The sequence below is a fragment of the Rhinopithecus bieti genome, unplaced genomic scaffold, assembly GCF_001698545.2.
Source record: "Rhinopithecus bieti isolate Rb0 unplaced genomic scaffold, ASM169854v2 scaffold_6513, whole genome shotgun sequence".
NCBI classification, from domain to species: domain Eukaryota; kingdom Metazoa; phylum Chordata; class Mammalia; order Primates; family Cercopithecidae; genus Rhinopithecus; species Rhinopithecus bieti.
This window is the reverse complement of record NW_016805931.1, coordinates 2,780,604-2,789,483: the sequence shown is the minus strand read 5'-3', so window position 1 is coordinate 2,789,483 and position 8,880 is coordinate 2,780,604. Positions and strand designations below refer to the sequence as shown.

Genomic DNA, 8,880 nt, shown 5'->3' with positions numbered 1-8,880 from the left:
GAAAAACAAAACAGGAGATGAGTTCTTACAAAAAAAAGCAGATTCTAGAGATTTCATTCTGTCTGCATTTCTCCTTCCACACAAGTTCTCCTTTAGCTTAGCTGACTGCAATCTTGTTTTCTTCCAAGAAGTGAAGAAACTGGTTTTGGAAATGCTGTCAGTAGCACCTGGTTTTTCTACATCTGCACTGATACCTGGTTGGGAGCCATCCATCTTAGAGTAGGCAAATCTGCTACTGCAGCATCACGGCATTGGCAAACTTGTTCTGGCAGATGGGACAAGAATGCTGTGTCTTAATGGATGTGTTGGTTCAGTGAACCCCGAGGTGTGTCTTCAGGTTACCTTTGGTAGAAATGGCGTGGCCACAGATCTTACACTGGATTAATCTCTCCACGCTGTGGGTGCAGTAATGCATCTTGAGGGAGCTTTAGCAGCTTAAGAATCGGTGGCAAATGAGACATTTGTTGGGGTCGACGGTCATATTCCCTTGGAAGCCACCAGTCCTTGGGGAATTATGGTTTCCTCCCACCCCAGGATGTGTGGGTCCACCCTCATTTTCTGGAGAAGGCCCAGGCTGCAAGTTGGTTGGCAGGGGGCCACCCTTGAGGTCCTTGGGGTTAGTCACCAAAGAGGGATTCTCAGGTAGCCCTACCAAGGGGGTTACAAGGACAGGTATGCTGTCTAGAAAGATACTTGATTCATCTACAGGAAGGGGTCCAGAGAGTACATAGGGGATGCCATTGCTTGTTGCCACTTTGTCCTAGAGCTCAGCCGACAGCTGGGGGTTTGCCTTCACCTAGGGATGAAAGTGCACCTTGAGGTCGTTCTTGGTGGTGAAACGATGACCACAGACAGAGCACACGAAGGGTCTCTCTCCAGTGTGGGAGCGGAAGCGGATCTGTAAGGAGCTATCAGTCCCGAAAACCTTGCCACAGCACTTACACTTGGGCTTGGAGAGGACTGCCTCATCTTTGGATTTGACCTCCTCCACGGAGATGTTCGGTGGCTTCCCCTTCCCTTGGATAGGTCTAGTGCCACAGAGGAGAAAGGTCCCTGGAAGAACACCGAGCCCGGGTCCTGAGGATGTAAAGCATTGGGGAGGCGGGACATGACGTTTGGGAGCACCCAGGTCCCATCCGGCTTCCGAACAAAGGGCGTCAGCCCTGGGGACAAGGAGCTGGCGGCAGAAGGCATGTTGGCGTGAGGTAGCTTGGCTTGTTTCAAGGTGTCCAGAGACAGACCTTGGCTTCCAGCTTTCTGGCTGAGCACAACCACAGCTGCAGAAACCTGCTGGGACATGTGACTGCCCAAGGTCTTCAGGGTGTTGGCCCCGCCCCGCTGGAGTGCAGGCATGAGCGGCTCACGTGTTCACCGGGATGCGGATCTGCTCGGTGAGCTGGGTCTGCTGTAGCTGCCTCTGCTGCTGCAGACACTGTATCGGCTCGAGGATGCTGTTGGCGCCAGGCACAGGGGCAGGCAGGGCATTTGCGCTCCACTGATTCACCGCCACCTTGGTGCCCCGTAGCGCCTGCAAGGACATGTCAGTGTTGGCCACTTTGCCTTTGGGTAAATATCTTATGTACTGGGGGGTGGGTGGCAGGGCCATCTTTGTCTTTAGATACATCACAGATTCTGCACCAGCTTCTCCTTCATGTCCCCTGAGCTGCCCCCATTCTCCCTGTGACCATCCTCACTGCTTGGACTGGGTGGCTGGTGGCTCAGTACAGCTCCAGAGATGTCTTCTGAAGGCACTGGACCCTCGCCATCATTCATGATGAAGACAGGTGGATTTTTAGTGCAATTTTTCTTATGTTCCAACAACTCAGAGGCGCTAAAGAACTTGCACAGCATTTCTCACAGACTTGCGTCTTCTCCCACTGAGCACCAAGCTCCCCCGCCGCCGATGCCCTGGGGGTCACATCTACAAATTCCGGGGTCAGCTGCTGCGGCTGCTGCTTGCCCAGGTCCTCCTCCGAGGTGATCCGCTGGGGTTTCGCCTGCTTGGGCCCCGACGTGGTGCGAGCCCAGGCGCCAGGAGAGCCGCAGTTATTTGCTCTCTCTGCCACAAATTCCAGAGTTGGGAAATTTACCCATCTTCCCCGCTCATTTTCATTCTGACTTATCTGGACACTCCCTCTATCCCCAGGAGAATACTCTTCTGCATTGCCAAGAATATATTGATTTGAGAATCTTTCTTTAACAAAATTCACATCTTTATTAGTTTTCCATCATTGTACAAATCTTCGTGGCTATGGCTACCTTACCGCCCCTCCAGCCCCGCAAATCCAAAGTATAAATATTAGAAAAGTAAACCTGTAAATATGACAAAGATGTAAAATGGCCAGTTTTGTCATAGGTCAGTTCTTAACATTGAAAATCCTTCTGCCAGTGTCTTTTATTTTCTGCTATTATCTCAAATTGGTTTTTCACGAGAATCCAGCAGAATACAGAAGAAGAAAACTTAGAACCAAAGGACTCTCAACCAACAGCGGTGGTGGACACTATTTAGTTTTTTCTACGGCTGGAAAAGGAGAGCTCATGTGGGTTTTCACAGCTTCCTTAAAAATGCAGGACTATGACTCCAAGCTCTCAAAATATCTGGAGGGAGAGCTGTGAGCATACTGGAGAATTCACTGAGAAATCTGGGCTCGAAGGAGAACAAATTATGATTCCTTAAAAAGAATAGGAGTGGGCATCTGGGAACTGGTAGCTTTCTTTCTAAGAAAGAAATTGTTCTGCTTTTTGAGTAAGACAAGACAGAGCTATAGGTGAAATTCTATACATACTACTAAGAATGAATTAAACATTTATATCAGATATTCTACATAGTATTATATGTCTATAAGTATATTTATTGATTATCCTAAATCATATTATTCTAAACAATCAGGGGTTTTAGCTAAAAGATAAGTCTTTTTAATTCTATATAGAATGAAAGACTAGAATTCCTTCTTAGGTAGTATCCCATTCCCACATGCCTTACAAGTTGGATCTCGGAAACATGATGCTCTTACCACCTCTTTGCTGATGCTAGAGACGATTGCAACTGCAGCTACTGAAAGGAAAATTTTAACTGTGAAGCATCGAAGTTGCCTGGAGCTTTGCAGCTCTGAAGCAGAATCTATTGTTGTTTTGTTTTTGCTTTATCCATTCCGTTTGACTACATGTAGACAAAGTTTAAGAGGACAAAAAGTAGACAAAAGACAAACACTAACAAAGGAAAGTCCAGAAAGACCGTTCAAAACAAAGACTCTCTAGTTCCAAGTCCTTTCTATTTCTATATAAACTCGAGGCAATCACTCACTAGTCTTTTATATTTCTGTCTTCTTGACTTGAATTAAAATGTGTCATGCTAAGAATCCAATTACTTCACCAGAGACAAAATTTCATTAGTCACCAAAGAGCAATAAAATGCTGCTGTGTTCAAGGAGGTTCAAACATGTTGTCATCATTGCGAACTCAGCAACAGTCTAGACTATATAACCACTTGTTATCAGAAACCAGTCAGAGAAACTCCTGGAAGGAATAAATCCCTCATATGGCTTCAGTCCCACCTCAGCTCTCAACACCCTCACTCTCTCCACTCCAATCATTACTTTTATTTCAGTTCTTCAAATACTGCAAGACTTCTCTTATGTCTGGGTCTTTGAATATACAGTTGCTTTTGGATAGAATATTCTTCTACTTCTCACTTTATTCATTCCTCTTTCAGATCTCATATCAGTATCACTTCCCTCAGGGAGCCCTGCCTGGGTCCCTCTCACAGCATATCACCCAGCAGAGCACCACCACATTAGTAATTCATTACTTAATGTGTATGGGCCTTGCTGGACTCTGCATTTCATGAAAGAAGGGGCTGTCTCTATTACCACCCTATCCCTGAAACATGGTAAAATTCCTGACACTCAGGGACACTCATAAAGATTTATTGACTAAATAGATAAATGGACAGAACACTTAGATGTGCAACTAAGACTTAATCTAACATCAGATTAATTTATGACTATTCTATATGGACTGATAGAGTCAAGAGTCAGCTAGTGACAAGAAGCACGAAAACAGCTAAATTTCCACAAGGCCAAAAGCAAGGAGACTCTTCAGCCCTTGAGGTCAAAAACCAAATATGAATTTGGAAAATTGTGCCACTAAATCAACCAAGAAATAAAGTTGTTTAAAATGCAAGAAATGATCAACTATAACTCAACTTAAGGAAAGTCCAAGAAGTTGTGTGTGAAGCACTTTTGGTTTGTTCTTGGTTCATTTTCTTTTTTGAAACTGAGTCTCACTCTGTCACCCAGGCTGGCTGGAGTGCAGTAGAGCAATCTTGGCTCACTGCAACCTCCACATCCTGGGTCCAAGCGATTCTCCTGCCTCAGCCTCCTGGGTAGCTGGGATTACAGGCACATGCCACCATGTCCAGTTAATCGTTTTGTATTTTAAGTAGAGACGGGGTTTCACTATGTTGGCCAGATGGTCTCCATCTCTTGACCTCGTGATCCGCCCACCTCGGACTCATGAAGTGCTGGTATTACAGGCGTGAGCCACCATGCCCAACTTCTTGGTTCATTTTCAAAACACCATGTGGGAGTCTTGGCATATTGAAGCAAACATGATAGATTAAAAGTAGAAAATGTGCATAAATATTAGATCAGAAAACAAAGGCAAGCAAGTCAAGCCTTTGGAAAAGGAGTTTTTAGAAGGACTAGAAGAGGACTCTAAGTGTTCAAAAGTGATCTAAAAGTGACCTGGAACAGGAATAAAATGAAATAAATGCAGCCTACTTTATTGACTATTCAGTACATGCTTTGCAAGGTGATAAACATTTTGTAGGCATTGCCTCTTTAGTCCTCAGAATCCCCTTGCAATAAGATAGGCACCATTGCACTCTCACTTTATAAGCGAGGTAACAGGTTCTAAACGGTTAAGTAATTTTCCTACGCTTATAGATAGTGCGAAAACCTGTGTTCAAATCCATATTTCTGGAGCTAAAATTCTTAAACTCACTGCACTACAAATCACCCAAATCTAAGACTCCTGCATCCCGTTTCTTCTAAATCCAAATCAACATCTGCCCCCTCAGTGACACAACCACCCTGCATTGCTTTCCCAAGTGTTCTGGTGAAAACACTCAGGAAGAGTTATTGTCTCCAGAGCAGCCACAGAGCATTCCATAAAGAAACGCAAAGAATAACTCCAAAATTTGGTGAGCCAGTTCTGTGGGCACAGCCTGCTGTTGAGGCTCAGAATGAGACTACATTAGGAAAATATTTAGGTATTTTTTTTTAATTTTGCACATGTGTCATTGTGTGTGAGTGTGCTTCTATGTGTGTTTGTGTACATATGTATAAGCCTAAATGCTCTGGAAGAATTCACACCAAACTCTAACAGTAGTGATTAATGGGAACAAGTATAGAATTAGAAACAGGAATGAAGAAGAAATGTTTCTTTTTAGGCTTCATACTTCTATCATATTCATAATTTTTACGAGGTAATTAAGTCATCATTTAATTTTCTTAAAAGGCATCTAACTCATGTTTCTGCTGGATAAGAGAATGATCTTATATTAATTGCAGCTATGACAAGTAGCTCTCTCCTCTTACCCACCCTGCAGTGCTGCACAGCTTCCTGATACTTTTCCAGGGGATACTCCCTTCCTTACTTCTGCTGGAGCAATTTCAGCCTATTGCTTTTTTTCCTTTCTTCATGTACTAACTGCTACGATCAAAGCCACTAAGGCCCCATTTAATTTGGCTGCAATAAACCTATTCTTAACCACTCCCAGAATACTTCAGGGCACTATGATCTCTTTGGCCACAAAAATTTGGCTGTAACTAGGGCTCAAAGATATTCTGCCTTCAAATAAGCAGCCCATACCAGTGATAGCCATGGGTTCTATCTAGTCCATTAAATTTCATGTCAACTCACCTGTAGGATTAAATCTGAAATTATCTTTAATTTGTCTTGTCTTTCTCGTTTCCCAAATATCCAGGTTCTGTTTCCCCACATTATCATTTTATTAAATACACAATTAACACATGAATATGCTCTTTATAAAAGAGGAAAACCACACGGAAGTATATCAAAAAGGTAAGACCATCCCTTGACTGTTTCTCTAATTGCAAAGTTTGTCACTAAAAATTGTTTGTGTGCATCCTTCCAAATACATTCCAATGTGTTTGTAACATAATTACATAATATTGTTTTGTGACTTGCTCTTTTCATTCCTTCATTCCCAATATATTTCAGGTCCTTTCAAGTCAGCGTATTTGACTCCGCTTAATTTCTTTTAATGGTTCCATGGTATTTATGGTATGATCATATCCTAATTAATTTAAGCTCTACTGTACTGATGTAAATCTGGAACATTTCCACATTTAAACTCTTACAAACAAGGCTGCAATGAACACCCTAATACATAGATCTATATGTGAATTTTTAGTTTTTCTCAAGAATAGTTCTTAAAAATAAAATTATTTATTGTCAGTTTTGATAAATATACCGAACTGCCACCTAAAAATGTGCCACTATTGTTTCATTCTCTAGCTTTATGGATTTTCTATATCTGAGGTAAGGAGATAAGCCAAAAGAGTTCCCGCATTCCTTGTGAAGTATTCTTCCTTTTCAAAATTACCTTAGCGCAATTCTCATTTAGTCAACTTTACAATCAGGCTTTCAAGTTCCACTAATTTTTTTTGTAAAGCAATAAAAGAATGAAGAACTGAAGTTCTTGGTTCCTTGGGCTTGCACTCACTCTGTGTTCCACCCTGTAAGAGAAGCAGCCAGCACCCTGGAACGGCAGACCTCTGACCTGGTGGGCACCAACGTCAGGAAGGCCAGCCTCATCCTCTTTACCTAACGTCATGCTCAGGGCAGCCTGGCCAAAGGGTTCTCTGGATCCCAGCTTGGCTCTCTGGATCCCACCTTGCCTGTGGACTTCAGGTAAGAGTGGCATCAAGGGTCTCAAAGAGCAAGACAGAATGGGAGACTGGGCTATGACATCAGCCTGTCCCTGTCATCTATGCGAGCCTAGGGAAGTCACAGCTCCCTCCCTCATTGGTTGGTAATACTGGTTTCACTACTGTAACTGCAGAGGCTTGCTATAAGGACTAGAGAGTGTCAGAAGGGTCTAGCAGAGTACCTGCAGCAAGTTAAGTGTACAGTGGTTTAAAAAAGACAGGGGTACTTGTTTTCACTCATTTTCCATCGACTCCTTCAGGAACCTAGAGTCCGGTGATTTCTCCTCTCCACTCCTCACCCCTCCCTACAACTCTTCTGTGAGAGCAAAGTTCACCCTGACAGCAGTTACCACTTGGTGTGAATGTATTAGGGGCAAGGGACTGTGAAGTCTGTGTCTCAGAAATGACCCAGGCCAGGGAACCTAAGCTCTTATCATCTTCTCCCAGCCACAGCCTCAGGCCTTGAACCCTCTACTGTCTTAAATTGTTCTCCTGTTGGACTGTTTTCCCCATCTTCCTATCATTCATTCATTCATTCAACAAATACTTAGAGAGCAATTGCCCTGTGCCAGGTACCATACAAAGCTTGGGGGATGCAGTGGAGACTCAATGTCCGCCCTGCCTTCAGGCAAGGGCAAGCATTCCCCTCTCCATTCTTTTGCACAAGCACATTTACGTGGCTGTGGTCCAGGATCTCTTTACAACATGTTTTTCTCTGCTGCCTGCCACCATCTCTAGCCAGGCTTCCCCCACCCCCCTGCATGTCCTGCCTCTTTCACATACAGTTGTCATGCTGTGAAACTGTTAAAGGGCTTCTGCTAGCAAGCATCAAGGACACAGCCTTAACCTATCATGTCTTTAAATCAAATCAACATCAAGGACATCATACTGAAGAGACTTATGCCTTAGAATCACCCTCCTCGAGAAACTTTGCTGTTTGAAATCATATCAGGACCTGCAAAGCCAAAATAAACCAGCTTTAACCTAAGACAGATGGAATGCTGAGTGTGTTAAAGCAGCTCTGTCTTGGTCTAGGAGTCCATCAGTTTCTTTGTCACCACTTCTGTTAATCAGAACCATCTGTGCGTTCCTAGTAACACATATTAGCTCTGCTCAAGCATATCTGGGGGGAACCGTTCCCAAATGCAGGGCTCACTTGACTGGCAAGTTTAATAAATTGATGTTTGTTTTTCAGAACTCGGGTCTGTTATCTCATCAACAGCGCTTAATCTCAGTGTTTCCATGGACTGGAGTCCCTCAAGTCCTTCATGGTTGAAAGACCAAGATGAAATAACTAGACGTGCTACTAAGAGATTTTTCGGGTGAGGGAAGGCGGACCCAGACAAAGAGATGAAAGGAGGTTAGTGCAGAGTCTCCATGCTAGACTTGAACATGATACAGTTCTATTTCCAGTAAATTTGACCAACAATCCTCTCAGGCTCCCATCTCCTACGGGATGAGAAGCTCCTGAAATCATATCTTAGACTACCTCATAACTTTTCAGTCACATACTGTCATGAAGATAGATTTATTTCATTATTTAAGACTCAACCCAGTTCTGTTTAAAACTTCAGCCTTGGCTAGAGATAGTGCCTGCAGTGGCTCACATCTGTGATACCAGTACTCTGGGAGGCCAAAGCAGGTGAATCACTTGAGGTCAGAAGTTCAAGACCAGCTTGGCCAACATGGTGAAACACTGTCTCTACTAAAAATACAAAAATTAGCTGGGCATGGTGGTGGGCACCTGTAATTCCAGCTACTCAGGAGACTGAGGCAGGAGAATCACTTAAACCCAGGAGGTGGAGGCTGCAGTGAGCTGAGATGGCACCATTGCACTCCAGCCTGGGTGACAAAGTGAGACTCCATTTCAAAAAAAAAAAAAATCAGCCTTGTCTTTGAGTAAAAGCTATAAGGGTGTATAGTG

At 43.6% G+C, this 8,880-nt stretch overlaps 1 pseudogene; it reads right to left on the bottom strand.

Moving 5' to 3' along the window:
* Nucleotides 1–427: 427 nt before the first annotated feature.
* Nucleotides 428–6,862, bottom strand: LOC108530963 (sal-like protein 4 pseudogene; annotated as a pseudogene).
* Between the last annotated feature and the right edge of the window lie 2,018 nt (nt 6,863–8,880).